The 16,668-nt window shown below is 37.6% G+C and overlaps 1 protein-coding gene and 1 long non-coding RNA gene across 2 annotated transcripts in view; both read right to left on the bottom strand.

Moving 5' to 3' along the window:
- The window catches only part of PARP8 (poly(ADP-ribose) polymerase family member 8), a 229,103-nt gene that overhangs the window by 48,964 nt on the left and 163,471 nt on the right, over positions 1-16,668 (bottom strand). The gene's annotated exons all lie outside the window — the stretch shown is intronic.
- The window catches only part of LOC139789952 (uncharacterized), a 31,140-nt gene that overhangs the window by 3,760 nt on the left and 10,712 nt on the right, over positions 1-16,668 (bottom strand). Inside the window, exon 2 of the long non-coding RNA XR_011723311.1 lies at positions 930-1,026. This is a non-coding gene — a long non-coding RNA (uncharacterized lncRNA). The remainder of the gene's footprint in view (positions 1-929; positions 1,027-16,668) is intronic.

Here is a 16,668-nt window from a genome sequence, read left to right as displayed (position 1 = left end):
AGGTTCTGGAAGATGTAAAACAAGATAGATCACAGTATTTTGTGCACCATCAATGAATGGAAGTGATTGCAGTTGCTGGCATCTCAAAATTTCCCTGACCAAAGCCTTTAAGAATGCTTCTGTAGCATTTCACTTGTGAAGGTTTTTGGAGAGAAATAAGAAATTCTGAGACTGAACACAACTTGCTGTAACTATATAAAATCTCTAAGGCAAGTTAATAATCCTTGATAATCCAAGATTATCCCTCTATTCTGGAACTTCTCTCCTGAACTATTGAAATACAAACATTCAAAAAATGCATTATACTGATTAAAGTTTGTTGGGCTCAATCACTTCTTCCACCATGTTATCCATATATCTGCAGAGAAACTAGAACAAATCTTCATAGATTCAAGTTTTCATATCTGATATGTCTGATGCTTGCCTTGTTTTGTCTGTAATTCAGTTAAATTCTATCAATTATATCCAGAGAAAGAGGGAGATTCTTGAATACACTTTGAATTGTGCTGCTTTGGTATAGCTCTCCAAGGTGTTGCAAAGCTGCAAAATAGGTGTTTCATATGTTTCTTCACTGATTTGGGTGCCCTATGTGAAATGCTCTGTACCAATTAACACAGCTGGTCTACTGCTTCCAAAAGAAAGAATTGGAAAGACAGGGATGAAAAGGAAAATATTTTCAAATCCACCCAAGGAAAGGGACATTTTTCATTTTTTAAGATGCATGTGCTTTGTAAGCTAATATTAAAATCATCAATGAGCACTTTTATTAGTCAAAAATATGGTTATATACTGATTTTTTTAATTCCTGTCACTATAATTGCAAGCCTAATTATCGTTATAGTCATACTGGCAACAAGGACTGTATAAAAGAAGAAAGAACCAATCCATCCTTTACATTATTTTATAAAAAAACTCAGCAAAAAACCTACCACTTTGCTCTCTAGGTCTTCATTAGCCTATAGCGATAGTTTTCTGTAGAGGTCTACTAGGCTGGGACCCAAGGGTGCTTTCTTCTTCCTCCATTATCTAGAACCAGAAAAAACAACCTTACTTCTGAAGTACCTCAGCATTCAGCTAAAGTATTCAGGAAGAACACAATGATATAAGACTTAAAAATAAAATAATAAAATTTGGGGGTTCGATCACATCTTGGTGCCTCTATTTCTCAGCTTGGTTCAAATAGCAAAAAGTCTAGATCTTTATTTACAGATAAATAATTATAAATCATTACACTCACTCTGTTCACTTAGATATCACAATAAATCTTGGGAAGTTTTTCACTGAAAGTAAACTCAGATGGCCTTAAGTTACCAATGTCTTAAATCACTCTGATTAATTACCAGAATATATTAAAAGGTATGGTTTCAGCATATTTTGCATAGAAAATGTCTTTTAGTCATACTCTAATTCCTCCCTTTCTATCTGCTCCATGTGTAATTCATGAACCTTTAAACATTATAGGATTATAGAGAGCTAAGCTGACATTTTTACTTTCACTTACCAGCCTGAATAATTGGTACACTCCAAGCATTTTAAATACTAAAGTAATCGTTGCTTTGAATTCATCTTGTGATGTCATTGCAGCTGATGACTGATATAAAAGATTTAAAGAATATGAAAGCTCAGGAAGAATGTTAGAAATATTTTTAATACACAACAATTAAGTGATCTATAACTAGCAGTATATTCTGATGTTATCTTTAATGAAATGCTTTCTAAATGTATGATGTATTGTTATTGTTTTTTCACTTCTGGGCAAGAAGATAATTCATTAAGTTTTTTAGTGTGTTTTCCTCTAAGTCAGAAAGAGATATCAGGGCTATTTAATATCTTGAATAAAAGTGGAATTTCAGTGATGCAAGTTAAAAGTTTTACTTTGAGTGCAGAAAACTGCAGGGTCTGTGTCATCTCAGGAATTGGGCTGGAAGCCTGTTGCAATAGAGTAACAAACCACTGCAGCTTGCATCTGCTATAATTTAACGTAGGAGCTAGCTGTAAATTAAATCAAACTACAGCGGCAAACTCATCTCCTCTGAAGGACCTGTAGCCCCCTAACAACTGGTTCATGGTGCAGATCCTGGTCCCACCACTCAGAAATTTCCACATTGTCATGCAGCCTTAGATACTATCTGTCCCTAGCTATGCAATATCTGGGATAAACCCCCATGACTTAGAGTAGTCCAAACCTGTTGTTTCCTAAGGAAGACTTCCTCAGGTTGGTGTGCTTTGAACAGGCTGGATATCTGTATTCAATAGATATTTAATAGAAGGAGAAGACATCCATTAAAAAAAGAAGACCAAAAGTTGAGGATTGACTTTGGTGTTTGCTAAATAATGTAGGAAACCTGTTGTCAATTAAAAGGACATCAGGAAATTAGATATTAAAGGCAAATGTAATTTTTTTCCTTAATTAAATAATCCTTCAAGCCCTCATATGTTTCGTTATATCCCATACAGATACACACATTTCAATATACGTTTAGTAATTACAGAAATAAGCACAAAGACAGTTTATGTAATGTTGTATTTCTATTACAGCTATCTTTTTTATTTACTCTTCATTATGTCAAATAATAATAATAAATAATAATAATAATAATACATTTACAATTCTGCTTGTCAAGATGAACAGTTGTGCAGTATATACACAAATACTTCCAAAATTATCACCATCTAGATGACACTAAGTATGATATTTTCCAATGTGTTTGAAAATTTGAGGCAAACAAGTGAAGTTGCCAATGACTAGAAAAGGGGAAATATAACATTCATGCTTAAAAATGAAGAAAAGGAAGGCCTGGGGAACTACAGGCCAGTCAGTCTCACATCTGCAAGACCATGGAGAAATTTGGCAGTCTTTAATGATGGTGTCACTGGATTTGTGCAAAGTGCTTGACACCATCCCACATGACAGCCTGGTCTCTGCACTGAAGAGACAGGGACTTGACAGATGGACTACTTGGAGGATAAGGAAGTGTTTGGTGGTCACACTCAGAGAGTTGTGCTCTACATCCCAGTGTTCAAATGGAGAACAGTGATTGGAGTTCCTCAAAGGCTTGAATTAGGACCAGTGCTGTTTAACAGCTTTGTCAGTGATGAAGACACTGGAACTGAGTGCACCCTCAGCAGGTTTCATGTTGACACCAAGCTGTGTGATTGACCATCCATAGAGACTTTACAGGCTTGAGAGGCAGACCCCATGCAAACTTCATGAAATTCAACAAGGCCAAATGCAAGGTCCTGCACCTGGGCTGAGGCACAATTAAAGGTTGGGTACAGATTAAGAACAGCCCTGAGGAAAATGACTTGGTGATACTGGTGGATGAGAAACTCGACATGAGCTGACTGTATGAGCTTGCAGCTGAGCAAGATAACTGTGGCCTGAGCTGCATCAAAAGAAGCAGCATAGCCAGCAGGTGGAGGGAGGTGATTCTGGTCCTTGAGACCCCACCTGGAGTAATACATCCAGTTCTGGAGCCAACAACACAATAAGGACATGGCAGAGGCAAAACTCACATGATAACATTGTATAAATAAGACAAGTTCTCTAGTGCAGAAGTTGGTTTGCATTTTTTTTTAAATGAGTGAAGTGAGATTTCCATATGGTTAATTACCATAAGGCTAACTACAGTTTCTGCAACAGAAATTACTCAAAAATTTTTCACTTCATCAGATGAAAAGCAACATGAAAATGAAATTAATCATAAAGATAATTCTATTGCAATATTTAAAGTCAAAAGTATTGAATTATTTTTAATATCTAATTTTTTTGTTGACTATTTTAATTGCTAATCATTCAGAGACCACCAAGATGATTTCAGCAGAAGCAGCAGTGTGCTATCTTATTAATTACAATAGCAAACTGAAGTGTTGCTTATAAAATTTAAATTAGAGCTAAAATGACTCATCGTATTAAAGTTTTCTATATTGCTATCTCTGTATTCATCCTTTCTATAACTGAGGAAACAATTAAAGGGTAGATTGAAAAGGATATATTTGTTTCCTGTCATCATTGGTGCTTGAAACCATAAAAGTATAAAAATACTGATGAAAGCCCTTTGTTACTACAAAAGTAGTAGGAATCCATTTTTTCTTCATTATTTTAAAGACATGAAACTGCATTTAAAAATACTTGCAACTGTAAAATGCATACTATAATTAAAAAGTTTGAACTTTATACAATATTTTGTGAATTATAATGACAGTTTTAGGAGACAGAACTCTCTTTATAAACTAAAGAAATGTAAGAAGGACTTCTTGCTACTTGTTCAGTTATGTCATTCTTTCCATTTCAGCTATTTCAGATATTTTAATTTCAATTACTTTTTTCCATCTCTCAAGAGAGTGTTAGAGTTATGAAAGGTATATCATTATATCAACATTAAATACATGAAAATGTATTCAGAGGTATAGTCCCAAAAGTTATTGATCTCTGGACCTTTCAATTAAAAGAAACCATAGGAACAACACTTGAATATGTTTTCTAACACAATAAAAGCTCCTTTACTAGTTTAACTACATAAGGGCCTGCTGAAATAACTCATTTTTCATTTACTGGGGAAGGAAAAGGCACTACTCACAGATGAATACTGTATCTGTCTCAGTAAAAAGCATTTTTTTAAATGAGATAGTCTTAAAATTAGAATAGTCTGATCTGGCGTGTGATTAAATTTATACCAGAATGCATTTTGCTGAAGGGTAAATTATTGGTGACACTATGTGTAGTCATAAATGTAAATCTTTTACAAAAATATATCGCAGTAAAGCTGAAAAAGGGAATGGAATTTAACTTTTATTTATTCCCTCCACTATATTTTCAACTTGTTTTCCTGAAAACAAATTACTGAAGACCAATTCTGCCACTTCATCTGAAAGAATCCAGATTTCCAGAAAAAAGTAACTGTAGTGAAGTCTTGAAACTTGACAAAAATATGGATGCAGACTGTGGAATTTTAAGAGCCATATCATGTACTATTAAATTGCATGGAGTGTTTGATCTTGCTTTCACCAGTGAGCATGACTGTGTTACGATGCCCTTGTGTGCTGTAGTTTTTCAAAGTTTCCTAAAACTTACAGGGTATATTATGTACTCTGCTCACTCAGTCTTGTTAAGACAATAGCTATTCTCTTTTCATTTGAATGTTAAGAAAGGTTGGAGATATCGTTGAATACCAATTTGGTTGTAAATTTCCAAATAAATTTAGTTTCAATAAAACATGCAAATAATTTCATTAATACATTTCTGAAAGCAAAACCTTAAATATACATAAAATCCTCAATATAATTTAAAGAGCAAACTATGGAATCTTAAAGAGAAATTGTATATTCAAAGATGGTGGATACCTGCTTTTTAAATTAGAAATACATACAAGTTTTCTAGAAATTCCATTAAAGTTATGTGCTGGGTTTTACATTTTGCCTTTCTTTATTGCCTTTATATTTTGCCAAAGATAGGTGCTTTGTATTTTTCTATTTCCAATTCACAATCTGCATGAAAAAATATGACAAAGATAATTGCTACTGATTATATTTTGAAAACAATAGGTAATATTTTATTTTTCTTTGGAGTGAGCATGGTCAGTGATCCTATCTACCACCCCATGGGCTGGACACCTATTTGTTTTGCTGTTTCTTCACAAGTAATTATATTATTAGGTAGTAACCTTATTCTAGTATCAGTTATTTGAAGTTTTGATATAAAATAGCAAGAGCCGAAAACAATGCAGTAGAAAAACACCAGGAGATTTTATGAGAGATTAATCTTGATGGGGGAAGAAATATGAGTCATGAAAGATGTCCCAAAGGACTGAATGTTGTTCTGTGATTTTTTTTCCCAAATGTGAACGAAATCTTAAAGCATTTTTTTCTAAAATCTCTGCTATAAACTCTCCCTTCCCTATAATATCGTCAGCTCTGGGGCAACAGAATCTCTGAGGTCAGTCTTGCTGCTAACTACAATGCTTATATTTCTCCTCTATTTCATGGCAGTAGAAAGGGAAGAATGATTTATTTTTAGTGAGTTGCTCAACCCTGAACAAGGAACTCAGTAAGTGATTTTTTTTTTTCAGACTGATAGGATTGCCAGTGATAGCACTGCTCACAGTAGTATTAACTACATCTATAAACTGCAGCACCATTTTCCTCCGCTCAGCCTGAGTCGTATGGTCTTCATTTTTTCTTTTGGATATTTCAGGCTCTTTTTTCCACAACACGTTGAGTAATGTGTGAGATAAACTGGCATGTGTTATGAGACCAGTACAGCATGCATGGGTGAATTGGTTACATTATCAGTATAAATGACAAAAAAGTTTTCTGACCCATAACATATGCTTAAGCAAGAAGAGATGCAAGAGAAAGCAGTAGTGACAGGATACTGCTATGCTGTCTTAAAATAGATGTTTCTTTTAATAAAACAATAATAGTAGTAACAACAGGAAAAAAAATGTTTAGTGCTCAGTATTCTTGTCTTTAAAAAAAACTGTTTGGCTTCTTAGAAAAATTAAAATGTTCTAAGGGAGGATTATCTTCTCCATTTGCAGGCTGAGGAATTTAAATTTTCGCTTCACTTACCTTAAATAGAATTTACTTGCTTAAATTTTCTAAGCAGATTGAAGAACTGGTACTACAGTATTCATATCAGAAGTCTCACTTTCCACAAATATAAAACAAAAATCTGCAAGACCAGGAACAATATTAAAGCAGGACCCAGAAAATTATGTGGTGGATGATTTAAGCAATGTTACAGTAAGGATACCATTAAAGTTTTTGTGAATACAGATATGATTTTTAACATGAAGTTGTCTAAAATAATATCCCATAAAAAAGGAAATAGAAAGTAAGCTCTATTGTATAAGAAAATCACTCTATAAAAGACTATTTCTATTACAATATATAGAAGAAAGTCTGTAAGTGTTGACTGCAATAGTGAGTTCGTTTTACAGTGAATACACGAGAGCTCCACATGTTGATCCCTGGAAGCTGATAATGGCAACACCATTTTTTAAATCATCATGCAGGCACCCTTGTGCTCTCTCTCTTCCTGTCTTGCTGATTTGTGGGAAAGTTTACATAAACAGTCTGGAAACTATTTCATTATCGTTCCTCAAACCTCTCTGTTAAACTGCATTTTGCTTAAATCTCCATAGTGCACAGTGGAAAGCAAGTTCCTGTTCCATGGGTCTGTCCTGGTCATGGGGCTGCTGGCCAGGGGGATGCAAAGTGTGGGGTGCCAGAACCTTCCTCTTTCACATGGGACAGGTTGCACGGCACAGCAGCCTCACCATCTCTGGTGGAAGGGCAGATCAGATGGCTTGGATAGAAAGCCATGGTTAGTGGAGTGACAACCCAGCCCTCAGTGCTCCTTATGTTCCTCTGCTCTGCTCTATCCTTGTGCCATCTGGCCCATCCTTGTGCCATCTTTTGTTTTCTGCTTGAGCTACAAGCCACTTGGGATGGGCTTTTTTCTTCAGGGTCCTGCAAACTTGGACATCAGCTACTATTTCTGCACTCTAGAACCAATGAGCGTGACAGAAGTGTCCTCTTGGCTTTACTATTTCTATGAAATGGGACCTCTGCAAAAGCAACCCCCTGTGCTCACTGTGGGCCCACTCACCCTTACAGCTCTGGGGAAACCACACATTGAGCTAGTGGAGCTATGGCTGTGGCACTGAGGTACACAGAATCTGCATATGGACCCAGGTGCTGTGAAAGACAAGGGAGGTGATATCTGGCTGTGGCAGAGGCTTTCAGCAGGTAGTTTCTGGGATCACTTGTTACCAGCAAAGATTCTCAGACTGTGCATGAGATTCCTGACATTTCTGCATTTTCTCCCAACAGGTTTGAAGTTTAAGTAACTAAATAAACTATAAATTGCAAAGGGAAAGGCCAGTAGAGTGTTTTGACTGTCGAGATGCAAATCCATAATGCTTTTGACTGAAACCGTGTTACATTTATATTTACAAATGAAAATACAAAGCAAAGTATTTGTGCAAAAAATACTAAAGTGCTACTTTGTCAGATAATTGTTCTCAAAACCTTCACTATTTATATTGTACGCTTTCTCTACATAAATTACAATATAATCTCAGCAGAATGTTTTCTGTATGAGGTAAAGAATTTATTATTTGATTATTTTTATGTCATCAATGGAAAGAAAAAAGAAGGTACATAGCTGTCATCAGATATTATTTCATCACCTCCCAGTCTTATTGAGCTGCAGTGCAGTCTATTCATATGTTAATTATTTATATTGAAAGACTCAGTCATGTGCAAACAAGAGCTTTTGAATAAAGTAGGCTGAAAAATGTTATTTATATTTTGGCATCAAAATAACTGGCCTAATTTTTAGATATGGGAAATATCTCCACTATTGTTGGCATGCAGAGTGCAAACAAACTTCAGCTGCTGGATGTAAATACTGGACAAGGTCTGATTCTGATACAGCAAGCTAAAAATCAGCTTCAGCCTTCAGTGCAGTAAAGTAGCTTTGTGGCTAACTGGACAATAAAATTCAATAATACACATACACCAAAGTTAGGTTATTTTGATTTTTTTCAGTTCAATATCTCTATGTGGTGGTTGGTTGTTTGGTTGTTTCAATGTAAGTTGTACTGATTGAATGTGTGTTCTGCTACTACGTCAGAGAACTTTAAAATAAGACTTTTTGAAATCAGTAAGACATCTGGAAGGTTTTTTATCCATTATCTGCATATTTCTACTGAAAACATAAGCCACGAAACAGCAGCTTCCTATTTGAATTGCTGTTGTCAGACTTCAGAGTTAGTATCTGCAATGAAAAAGAAAAGTCAACTTAGACAGTTCACTTTACAGAATTCCTGCTTGCAGCTTTGAGGTCAGTAATGCAGATTTCCATAACTGAACCATTCCTGTGGTCACCAATGCAGACAAGAGTTCACTTTGTTTTTGTTTCAGACACAGTGATAAGCAACAGGCAATTTAGGTACAGTGCCATTTGTAGTCTTGATCTATGTGGAGCCCTAATCTTCCTTTGAAAGTATAATGCTTATTTACCTTAAAGTACTTTTCCTGAAAAATAATAGCTTGCATAGGCCAAATGTATTTAATATTTACTGAATTTAATATTTAGTGGCTATCCTCCTTAAAAAACAAAACAAAACAAAACAAAAAAACCAACAAAAAACATTACTTCAAACTGAAAGCCCTCCTCATTTTAAAATAACACTAAGCTAGTTTACATAGAGACTTTACAATCACATTATTTTTCAATAACTTATTTTCATTGATCAGTCTAACAGTTTGACATGTTATTTATGGGCTACTGTGATGAATCACATCCGTTTCCAAGGTAAAGTAAGCAAATTCTCTGTTTATAGGATTAAAGTTGAAGGTCAGACTTTGATTATATTTTCTATTCTACTACAGCAATATAAAGCAAGGCCTTTAGACTTCAGAATTGGCAACCAGTCCTATGAGATGCATTTATACTTAAAAATTGACCACAAATCTTGAGTAAATCATAATTAACATCCAAAAGGCAGGAAACCTAGGAGATGGATGTGATAGACTTTAAGAGAAATTTATTTTGTGTTTTGGATATGCATTTTAATATTTATTTTTTTACCCTGCATAGGGGATTTATTTATTTTTATTCTGGTTTAGGAAAAGAGTTTATGTCTACTGGAGTGTGAGAGCTGGGAAAATACTAACCAGTATTTCACTTCAATGCTTACAGTGTCATGTGGTATTTATCTAACTCATTGGTCCACTGCTGTTGAACTTCTACCAGTGTATATTTATCAGTAAGCCAAGGCAGGTGCAAGTGAAATTTGCCGCGTCCAGAAATGTAACATAAACAACATTTAACCCCCTTTTTTAGCAACACATTATTAAAGTCTGAGTTGGGATCTTGGAGCTGCCAAAGCACTGGCAACCTTAAATTGCAAAGGATGTTGTTGTGCAATGTAATAATGAAAAATAATTACTAGAATGCCCTCCACCTATCCACACACAATACCCAGCAAGCTCACATAGCCAAAGGGAGGGGTAGGAGATGGGGGAACCCTTTGTGTTAGAAGGTAAACGTGTACTGATGAGAATCTCACCCAAAATATCCTCACTGAATTACTTAACAAAGGAAGCATGAAAGGGAAGATAGCGAAGTGCATGATTTCAGCAAGCTGTGGAAAGGCTGCTTAGGAGGCTTCTGGTGCAGCAAACACAAGGTTTGCTGCATTTAGATTAGAGGTACTTACCTTACTTTTATCACCCAGCTTTATAAGCCTCTACTGTGCATGGGGTTTTTTGTCTTGGATTTATGTGAAATAAGTGGCCATCACATACAGTGCTATACCAAAACTTTGGAAAAATACCAGTTTGCAACTGCAGCCATCCTTCTAGATCAGGATTATGGAATATTTTTGGAGCATGCAAAGGAAACAGATTCTTTATAACAGAACGCTTCTATAGAGAGGTCTCAATCATCTTTACTGATTTTTGCACAGAGAGGATTTGCTATGGGCAGACTCCCTTCCTTGCAAGCTTGGGAGGGGGAAGAAGCACCCATTCATACAGGGACATTCCCACTCCACAGGACTTTATGGTGCTTGATAAATTCCAGGAGCCTGTCCTGGAGCTAAAAGGGAAATGGTTGAGCATAAGAAGAAAGGGTTTAGTGCAGGAAGACAGAAACATAGACCATGCTGTGGCCCTTGAGGAAGCAGGTGATGCTAGAAAAAAGTGATGCTGTGTGAACTCTGTTGGTTTAAACTATTATTATTGATCTAAACCTAGAGATCTCTCTAGTCCCAATTCTGAAACCCATACTGGCCCTTCCTAGCTGTTGTAGCACACTCTGAAGAACTGAACTGACCAAGGAGACTGAGCCACCTTCTGGGTGTTACAGCTTTAGCTGTATTGAGGAAGGCATAAGGGAGAGATGAAAGCATGGTAGGAAAATCTGGCACACAGAGCTCTCACAGACCCAGAGAGCTGGATAGTGACAGGTTTCCATAGTTGTGGAGCCCCAATATGTGTTTTTGAGCTCATCTCTGAGCAAAAGAAGCCCCATAAATGCCCCAGCCCATGAAAAGCATCAGGAAGAACAAATTCTGACACAGTTTTTCAGAGACACAATTTGTGTCATAGCTCATACCTACAGATTGGAAATGTCCTGACTGAGAATTTCCTCTATGGAAATGACCCGGCTGCACAAGCAAGTTCCCCATAAATACAGAATGAAGATTGTATATGTTTCCTTCCCTTAGGATTTGCTGCATTAGTCAGAGGGAAATTAACCCCCTCTAGTGAATCTAAAAGTGAATTTTTTTATAAGGGAGCGTCTGGACCCCATGAAGCTCCTGCCAGCCACCCTGTGGATTCCTCCTGCCATCAGTGCACACTCAGTTTAGCAAGGTTTGACCCAAGCTTTATGCAGCTTGAACAAAATGCAGAGCCTTGGCCTTACTGAATAAATTTTTTCATTCTCTTCAGCATTCTCTTCAGATCTCTTGATCTCTGAGTTACAGCACCCGACTAATTAAATAATTCCATCTTTGATTTAGCACACAAAAGCAATCATCTTGTAAAGTAGGCCTTCAACTTTGAAGTTTACTGCAATTAAAACTAAATACTCCTAATTAGAAACCCTGTGCCTCATCTATTACTCAAATTAATTCTGTTGTCATGACTTAGGACTACTCACATGAACAAGAATCTTCAGGACTGGACTCCATATTCTTTAAGGAAAAGGATGCTTTTTTCCTAAGCTACAAATAGCAGATGAATCACAACAGGACCCACACACAGCATAAAGGTGACCAAATAGATAACAATTTACAGGATCAGAGTCCTCCCAAACACATTCCTTGCACTTCACTGGTTTCTGCTAACAGACTAAACCGTGCACAGTTTTCTTGTGTGCTGTAACTTTTGACAACAGTAAAATGTTCCCTACTGCCATATGACACAGCCAAGTCCAGATGTGCTATTTTGGTTTGAGATGGTTAAACTTTTTTTGTTACTATGGAGATTATCTATTGAATGGTTTACTTACCACCCCAAAGCTGTCATCACGTTCTGTTTAATTTAAAAAGCCGGTCCAAACCTCTGTGGAAAAAAAAAAGGCACCAATATTTCTCACAACTTTCTTTGATTTATTTTTCAGTGTCAGCCAAGACATAACATTTATTATGATTCACCTTAGGATGATGGCATTTCATTTTTCTTACTGAAGAAGATGTTCCTGAAAAAGGACATCAAAATCTCCTTAGCCTTCTGGATACCACATAATAAATGAGGGGGTCTGTTTTTCCTCAGTGCCTCAATAGGAAGAAGTGTTTATGTTTCAGGACCAAGCCCCTACAGAATATTTGCAAAATTTGTTGTGAGGTGTTGAGCCATAAATCTGAAGTTCGAAACCTACATTAAATAGAAATTAAGACCTACAAAATGCAATGCAAAACAAAAAGTCAGAAGAAAAAAAAAAGTAAATATTTTTAAGAATTATTGAAATCCTTAAGTGTCTTCCCTATAAATAACACATAAGATTTCTTTTATCAAATGGACTTTGGTACTAACATTCTAAATATTATAAATTAATTAAATATTTTCATTGCTGTGTGCTAGAATAAAAGGTCAAAATTCTGGGGTTGCTGTAGGTAGCCAATCAAGGCCCATTACACTCTTCGTTGAGCAAGAAAGAGAGAATTAAAATAGCATCTGCTTTATACAAGAAACTGTTACCAGAAGCTAAAACTATAAATTGAGTTACTTTTAATTTCATTATTGCATATTAATATGAATTTATTTTATTAAGAGAAAAATATTTTCCAGAAAGCTCATGGAATAAAATCCACACTAAAATGTGTTAAGAACAGCCAGATGATCTTGCCATTCAGTAATTAGACTATAGTTCCTCAGAAAACAGCATCACCTTCATAATCATTTCATAATAACACTCACTTTATCTCATCCCACGATCTGTAAGGCATACTAGGATTTTATTGCCTCTGGAAAAACTAAAAAAACCCATCTTGGTACATTTATATATAATGTTGAAACATGCATATTTACTTTTCTGTATTTTATTTATTAACTTTAAGATATATGTATAATTTAAATCTATACTGAAACAGAATAAGTATCTTATATAAAATACTATATGCAGGGGAGAGCACAGTCTTGGAGACATGTCTGTTCTGGGCCTCAGATCACTTCTCAAGTCATATGAAGACAGATGTCATAGGGGTCACATAAAGGTCTCTACTCTGATACTAGCTTTAAGGAAACCCTCTGTGGGAACACCCATGTGGAAGACTGGCTTTAGAAACACATAGCCTAGCCTTACTGTTAGGACATGAGTATTTAGACAGTATTTAGTCCCTACAGAATAGTTTATGATTGTCAAGGAAATTAATCTATAAAAAAGACTGGTGCAACCATGTTCTTTCATGCATGTGATGTGTCAGTGCATCATGTGTCTTAAAATCAGAAGACATTTTCCCAGCCTTTCCCATCCTGCATCTGAAAACTTCTGCCCCTTATTTCCACTCAGATTCATATTCCTATCTCCCTCTTACTTCTTATTTTCTGTCCCACACCCAGTGCATCCAAATAGCTGGCTGTGTCTTCACAGTACTGGCTATTTAGTGACCGGATGCAACAAAAATGTTGTGGCGGATTTAGGGGATTTTATTTGTGGGTGTTTTTTAGCCAGGCTATTCTCTGTTCCAGCTTCCTGTGCCCTTGTGCAAACACATATGCCAGCACAGAGAACAGAAATGGTGCAAAGGTGAGAAAAAGAGGTTAGAAGAATGGAGTGGGAGGAACTTTTTACTGCATCGCATTACAGCCTGAGTCAGTTTTCCTTGCACAGTACTTTGGTCAGGTCTACATGCCTCCAGCTGCAGCTTCTAATGTTTACAGCTACTTCACAATGAGATTCTAGTTGTGCCTTTCATTTCACCTGAAGGAAACAGCTTTAACATATCTGTTGGTCTTAACCTGCTCTATGGTTTGCTCACAGTTCAAAGGTTTACATGGTGTCTGCCTTAACCACTGCCAAGGCAGCAATACAAAAGCTCCACAGTGAATGAGAGAAGGTGGGTGCTTTCAATTAAATAAAACCTGTTTCAGTTTCTCAGATGGCCCTGACGTTCTGTATTAGGCAACAACAACTAATGTGTTCAGAACACACACATTGCACTTCTGCCATGTGAGCCCTGAGTTGGAACTACCAAATAGGAACTGGCTTCTGAGTGCAGGACTGCACAGGTAGGAACAGGGAATTACAGAATCACAGGATTGTCTGGGTTGGAAAGGACCTCTGAGATCATCAAGTCCAACCCTTAATCCACTACTACTGTGGTTACCACTGAGTGTCACATCAGTCTCTTTTTAAAAACATCAAGGGACAGAGAATCCACCACCTCCCTGGGCAGCCCATTCCAATGTCTGATCACCCTCTCTGTAAAGAATTTCTTTCTAATATCTAACCTAAATCTCCCCTGACAGAGCTTAAGTCCATGACCTCTTGTCTTACTGGAAGCTACTTGGGAGAAGAGACCGACCCCCCCCTGGATCCAACCTCCTTTCAGGGAGTTGTAGAGAGTGATGAGGTCTCCCCTGAGCCTCCTCTTCTCCAGGCTGAACACCCTCAGCCCTTCCTCACAGGACTTGTGCTTGATCCCTTCACAGCCTCCGTGCTCTTCTCTGGACCTGCTCCAGCACCTCAATCTCCTTCCTGAACTGAGGACACAGGACACTGGACACAGGACACTGGACTCGAGGTGTGGCCTCACCAGGGCTGAGTACAGGGGAAGGCTGAGTACAGGACCTGCTGGCCACACTATTCCTCATCCGGGCCAGGATGCCATTGGCCTTCTTGGCTACCTGGGCACACTGCTGGCTCATGTTCAGCTTCCTGTCAATCCAGACTCCCAGGTCCCTTTCTGCCTGGCTGCTTTCAGCCACTCTGTGCCCAGCCTGGAGCTCCCCATGGGGTTGTTGTGGCCAAAGTGCAGGACCCCACCCTTGGTCGTGTTGAACCTCATCCCATTGGAATCAGCCCAACTCTCCAGTCTGGGAAGCAGGCAGCAGGGGTAGACAGCCAAGTCAGTCTTGGAGCACTGGTGGATTAGGAGGGTTACAACCATCCAGGAAGATAAAATAGGAAATTAGCATCTGAAAGCTATAACAGACTTTGAAAGTAGAAGAAAGAAATGGTTCAAGGGGTTGAAATAGAAGAGCAGGGATGGCAGCAGAAAGAAATGATGACTGCCTGCAGACAGGTGGTGGGAGTACTGGTGTGTGGGAAGCACTGGAGCTCCCACAGCCCACTGTAGGGGCTCGAGCAAGCAGCTGAGCCTGGCAGAGCAGGAGCTCAGGGCTCCCCCAGCATTGGGCTGCCCCTCCAATGAGCTGATTTGCTCTCTAAGCTCTCTGGCTCTCAGACACAGAGATCTCTGCACCTGATTCCCTTGTGCAGTGCAGATTGCCCTTAAGACTCTTTTACGTCAGTCTGGGAATGAAATGCAAATAAATCCAGATTAAGGCTTGTTCCCACTGCCAGTGTGGGATAAACCTTTACTTTCCTCGATATGCCTGCACCCACACACTGCATACACACACAACATAGTTGTTCCACCAACTACAGATGCCCCAATTTTATGCACTGAAACCCAGTCTTGTGCAAGTTATCCTGTTGTATCCACGTATGCCTCACAACTCTGCCTCTGATCAGAATATATCCTGCATCTAAACTGTGCCACAATTTATGTCACATCTGAATTTGACCCAGAAAAGACATTAGTATTAGGCTGGGTTTTTTTATATTCCATGTTTGTCCAAGGATATTTGGTAACAGAACAGATCACAGCCAAAGCTGAATGATAATCTTCTGAATTTTGAAAGCACAACAGGAAGAGTCAGCCCCTGAGTACATCCAAAACACTAGCACTCAGGATGAAAACACTCACAGGAAATAACAAAGAAAGCCCTGTCATTTCTACAGTCTAATAATCACACTAGTGCTGAACAAAGAACAATTTTGGGGAATAGAAAGGTAGCAAGATTTAAAATACACCTGATTAAAAGGGGCTCCTTTTTTTGCCAAATGTTTGGGCTTTTGTTATAAACAGACAATTCCCTTTAATTAGGTGGGCTGAAATTTGTGGGGCTAAAACCGACAGCAAGTATAGCACATCATTTTCTGCAATGGGTGTCCAAGCAGTTATTTATCTGCAGTGCTGCAACAATGGAGACTTAGTTTCTATTTGCTGATGAGTCAATTACAAGCTGGAGTGAAAAAAAACCTACAATGATCTCACTTGGGTGCACCTTACTCTCCTGCCAAAACTGAGGAATACCTAAAACACAATTTACAAACAGGTTCTTCCTTTTTGCATAGTTTATGCTGTTCCAAGCAAATGGTGATATCCTACTGCTAAGTATGATGTCACCTCTCTAGTCATTCTTTCTCCATTTAGTCACATGGTGAAATTAAAATTACATCTAGACCGGTGTACACAAAACCAGACCTATTTCCAGAATTACACTGCAAAAATAAGAGTTCAATTGCTTGGCAAAGCAAAATAAATTCTCACATTTTTTATTTATTTATAATTTTAATCTATGAAGATACATTCTCCTGTATGTAATAAAAAAAATACATCCAAATGATGGCTCCCAGGA

The sequence above is a fragment of the Heliangelus exortis genome, chromosome Z (genome assembly GCF_036169615.1).
Source record: "Heliangelus exortis chromosome Z, bHelExo1.hap1, whole genome shotgun sequence".
In the NCBI taxonomy this organism is placed as follows: Eukaryota; Metazoa; Chordata; class Aves; order Apodiformes; family Trochilidae; genus Heliangelus; species Heliangelus exortis.
Note: the sequence above shows the minus strand (reverse complement) of the source record. Positions and strands in the feature narration are given on the sequence as shown.